Genomic DNA, 5950 nt, shown 5'->3' on the forward strand with positions numbered 1-5950 from the left:
AACAAAATTAGTAAAATATTAGATGAGTTGAAATTGGAGCTAAAATGAACTTACCCCAATGTTTACCTTAATGATTAACTAAATGAACTTAATCAAGCAGGTTAACTCGTCATAAAGCACATTTCTCAAACATTTTGTGTGTGTGTGTGTGTGTGTGTGTGTGTGTGTGTGTGTGTGTGTGTGTGTGTGTGTGTGTGTGTGTGTGTGTGTGTGTGTGTGTATGTGTTTTGTGTGTGTACGTGTGTACTCACCTAGTTGTGTTTGCGGAGGGAAAAGGGGAGGAGGCTTTTTGGTCCTGCCTCTCATCTGTCAATCTACTGGTGTACAGGTTCCTGAGCCTATTGGGTTCTATCATATCTACATTTTAAATTTGTTAATAAATCCTTGTAAACTTAACACGTATTGTCGAGAATAAAGAGTTACGACAATTAACATAGATTAAAAAAAATCTCGTTCATTTCAATATATTTTTCAGTTTAGACAAGAACCCTCTCACCCCACACACAAAAAAATAAATAAACAAATTGTCACTAATTCTACCTCATTAGTTCGCAGCTCTTTAACATCAAACTACGAACAATAGGGCAAAGGCCAGGCGGCACCATTTAAACTAATCACGTGATGTTCACGTATTTTGACAACACACACACACACACACACACACACACACACACACACACACACACACACACACACACACACACACACACACACACACTCACACACACACACTCACACACACACACTCACACACACACACTCACACACACACACACATACATATATATATATATATATATATATATATATATATATATTAGTATATTTTGGTAGCAGTCTTTCCTGTAGACATATATTATTAAATATGACCGAAAAAGTAAGATTAATAATTCTAACACGAATTTTCTCAATCTTTCGTACATTTCTTTTCACTGTTGGAGGTAAATCAAAAATCAATTCTCCAAAATTCATTTTTATTTCTAGTCTGACGCGACACGGGCGCGTTTCGTAAAACTTATTATATTTTCAAAGACTTTAGTTCACAAATACACAACTGAATAGAACTTACGCATCTCCGATTTTATATCTACATTTGAGTGAGGTGGAAGGGGTGATGTGGCATTAACACAAGACAGAACAAGAGGTGGCATTAATAGGGTATTAATTTCATCAACACAAGACAGAACAAGAGGTGGCATTAATAGGGTATTAATTTCATCAACACAAGACAGAACACGAAACAATGGGTATTGAATAGAAGTGTTTGTAGAAAGCTTATTGGTCCATATTTCTTGATGCTTCTATTTCTGTGATCAGATATACAAGGCAGAGAATGAAATCAAAGACAACAAAACGCAACTACTTCATGCTACAAACGAGTGGAGAAATAGCAACATCGACCATAGTATCCGTACCCGCATTGAACAACACCTCGACATCCTCACAGACCAACATCACCTCAGCACTGAAACAAGGATTATCAAGAAACTAACAACATTATATGGAGGACCTATGGCAATTCCACGACCAAGAGATGGCTTCCTGAACCTTGCAGGAATTAACCTCACTGAGGACCAAGTCACTCTCCTAAATCTGGGCATAAACTGTCATGTTATGTCCAGACCGAGTGAGATGGCCCGGAAAGTAGAGTTGGAAATTCTGTTGGACGACATATTCGACCTCGAGACACAAAAGAAGGTCACTACCAAAGATACCTTACAAGCAGAACTTATTGCAGAAGGAGGAAAGAATCGAGGCAATTACAGAAGCACCATACTGTCCACCGAGCTTAAAGCGGCAGCTAAAAGCCTTCGTGAGAACAAGGAGATAGTTGTCAGGAGAGGTGACAAGTCGCCAATATATGTCATTCTTAAAAAAGACGAATATCTGGCGAAAATGAACATCATACTCTCTGACAAAACTAAGTTCCAAAGGGTAACGAAGGACACTACAGCCGAATTAAAAGCAAAGGTCAACAAACTGATCGAAACTGTGAACGCCAAGAAATCCGGACTCCACCTGCCAAAGATCATTGGGGAATATAAACCTGGATATGCGTATGGAAATGTCAAGACACACAAGCCTGGAAACCCACTTCGGCCAATCATTAGCCAGATACCCACACCCACGTACAGACTGGCGAAGCGACTCAACGGCCTGCTGACTCCTTATGTTCCTTGCGCCTTCAGCCTGAAGTCTCCAAAGGAATTTGTTGACTTACTGCGGGGCACACGGGCCACAGGGATAAGAGCCTCGTTGGACGTAGAATCGCTGTTTACGAACGTACCTGTGGACGAGACAATCGGAATGATAGCCGACAGAGTGTATCGTGATCCAGCCTGTACTCCTCTTGACATACCAGAAAATATTCTGAGGAAACTACTCCAAGCTTGTACTAAAGAGGCACCCTTCTTGAGCCCGGATGGGCACATGTATAAGCAAGTAGATGGGGTCGCCATGGGTTCTCCCCTAGGTGTCCTGTTTGCAAACTTCTACATGGGTACCATCGAGCAAAAAGTCTTAGTCGACATGAACTTGAAACCGGCCATATACTGCAGGTATGTTGACGACATTTTTACACAGGTACCTGATGTCAGACATCTGCAGGAGCTGAAGGAGGCATTTGAGCAGAGTTCCGTGCTGCGTTTCACTTACGAGATGGAAAAGGATGGGAAGCTGCCCTTTCTAGATGTAACAGTCATGGAAAAGGGCGGAGGTTTCCACACTGCAGTCTACACTAAGGAAACGAACATAGGAATGTGCCTAAATGCCAACAGCGACTGCCCAGACAGGTACAAGAGGAGTGTTGTTAACGCATATGTCGACCGTGCTCTCAGCCACAGCTCAGAATGGAAGCAAGTCGACGAAGAACTCTGTAGGGTAAGGCAGGCCCTAGTCAATAACGGCTTCTCCAATGGTTTCGTCGAAGACATCATAAGAAGGAAAGTGAAAAGCCATGCAACCTCTGAAGAGACAACTAACACAACACCTATACCCCCTATTAGACTATTTTACAGGAACTTCTTTTCCACAGCTCATAAAACGGAGGAAAGGGTCTTGAAAGATATTGTTAATAGAAACGTTATCCCTACAGACAAAAATCAGAGGATACAACTGACGATTTACTATAAAACCAGAAAAACGGCCAGCCTACTCATGAGAAACTCTCCAGACACAAAACAGAACGCTTTAAAAGAGACTAACGTCGTCTATGCCTTCAAATGCCCTCTTGGGGACTGTAAGCTCCAAAAAACCCAGTATATAGGCAAGACAACAACATCTCTTTCTAGGCGTTTAACGATGCATAAGCAACAGGGCTCCATTAAGGAACATATAATCTCTTCCCACAACCAAACCATCGCCAGAGAAATCCTAGTAAACAACACAGAAATCATCGATAGATACAGCGATAGCAGGCGGCTTGACGTTTGCGAGGCACTACACATCAAGAAGTCAACACCAGCAATCAACAGCCAATTATTGCTCAACTATATTCTACCCACCTCAAGACTCCGCTCCAATATAGAAGCATCAAGAAATATGGACCAATAAGCTTTCTACAAACACTTCTATTCAATACCCATTGTTTCGTGTTCTGTCTTGTGTTGATGAAATTAATACCCTATTAATGCCACCTCTTGTTCTGTCTTGTGTTGATGAAATTAATACCCTATTAATGCCACCTCTTGTTCTGTCTTGTGTTAATGCCACATCACCCCTTCCACCTCACTCAAATGTAGATATAAAATCGGAGATGCGTAAGTTCTATTCAGTTGTGTATTTGTGAACTAAAGTCTTTGAAAATGTAATAAGTTTTACGAAACGCGCTCGTGTCGCGTCAGACTAGAAATAAAAATGAATTTTGGAGAATTGATTTTTGATTTACCTCCAACAGTGAAAAGAAATGTACGAAAGATTGAGAAAATTCGTGTTAGAATTATTAATCTTACTTTTTCGGTCATATTTAATAATATATATATATATATATATATATATATATATATATATATATATATATATATATATATATATATATTAAAAATGTTAATGACCTGTATCATTAACATTTTAATGTAAATGACCAAAAACCTTATCTTAATTGATTACGAGAATTAAAGCATATTAAACACCTATATATATATATATATATATATATATATATATATATATATATATATATATATATATATATATATATATATATATATATATATATATATATATATATATATATTTATATATATATATTTATATATATAGATAGATATATATATATATAATGTATATAATTCGTTCATAATGCAACGCATTAGTAAACAAATTATATATATATATGCCTTCACCAATTTCATTTAATATTTACTGCGTAAATATAAGATTTTTGGTTATCTAGACCGACCTCAATATAGCATAAGAGGTCATCAATGGATGATCATTACCTTGTGTTGATATCAGGTCTTTGCCCTGTGTCGAGAGCAATTGTTTATGGAGACAAGTCAAGTGCCCATAAAAATTAGAGATTGTTACCAGTTGTACCTTAAGAGTAACTGAAAAATTCTGTTCGATTATTAAATATTTAGGAAGTTAGGATTGAATCTTCAGTAAAACATCAATACTTAACCATCTCCTGATCTGCTGGGCTACTTCTTGTTGTTTTTCAGATTCAGCTACTCGAAACAAAAAAAAAAAAAAGTTCCAAGTAGCACGGGCTATGGCGAGCCCGAAGTAGACTTACCTGGGGCACAGGAGCTTACGGCCTCCGGCTTAAATACTCTTCCAGCTTACCTACAGCTACCAGCTTATCTACGAGCAATGCACTATTTAATGTTGAACATAATTTTGTGTCTAAAAATGTTGCAATAAATGGAGCATGTAAGTAGGCGCCTCAAACTTCCGACGTGGAACTTCTCAACCAAGCAGACAGCAGGTGGCAGGAGTGAGGGAGGGACGTGTATGGGTCAGACTTCCCAGATGATGAATTCGAATGGTCGGGCCGGTTGGTGCTCGTTTAGTATACTTGAGACGTCATTGTGTTGGTTAGAAAAGGCATCCCATCACCTCTCAGTTCCACAGCTCTCAATCCTTTCTTACTCAATCCCTCACCCCCCCTGTAAACCCCTTAATCCCTAATCCATTAATCCCCTCGACTTTTACCCATAATCAATCGCCTCTTCGAGCCCCTTTACCTAGCCATTAAGGACTCAGTGTTCTGTAATCCCAAAACCCTCGATATCCAGCCTGCCTCAGAAGTCCTGACCCGCCTTCTCGGATAGCCAATAAGAGCTTCCTTCCTCCTCAAGATATCTCAAGATAACCTCCTCCTTCTCTTCTGCCTCTTCTCCTTTGCTGAGAAACTTATTTGATTAAATTTACCACCTCGCTGGTTGTCTATTTGTATGCGGCTGTGACTGAGTTGAAGATGACGTGGAGCCTCGTGCTATTGGTCCCTACTTCTCTCTCTCTCTCTCTCTCTCTCTCTCTCTCTCTCTCTCTCTCTCTCTCTCTCTCTCTCTCTCTCTCTCTCTCTCTCTCTCTCTCTCTCTCTCTCTCTCTGTCTCTCTCTCTCTCTCTCTCTCTCTCTCTCTCTCTCTCTCTCTCTCTCTCTCTCTCTCTCTCTCTCTCTCTGTCTCTCTCTCTCTCTCTCTCTCTCTCTCTCTCTCTCTCTCTCTCTCTCTCTCTCTCTCTCTCTCTCTCTCTCTCTCTCTCTCTCAGCTTCCAAACTGTCAAGGTTGTCGAATACAGAGATAAATATCTTAATAAAAATACAAGCCACATCTCATTCATTGTCTTTAAGATGGTGATTCAAGCATGACTCTGAACATTGTTTTGAAACAACTGGAAGAAAACTTTGACTTTTCTTCCTGCCATCTTCGCCTCATCATTCCCCTTCGCTTTCTCAACTATGGGCAATATTCACGTAACTTCCTCTGCAATGAATTGCAGTTTCCTT

The sequence above is a fragment of the Procambarus clarkii genome, chromosome 23, assembly GCF_040958095.1.
Source record: "Procambarus clarkii isolate CNS0578487 chromosome 23, FALCON_Pclarkii_2.0, whole genome shotgun sequence".
NCBI lineage: Eukaryota > Metazoa > Arthropoda > Malacostraca > Decapoda > Cambaridae > Procambarus > Procambarus clarkii.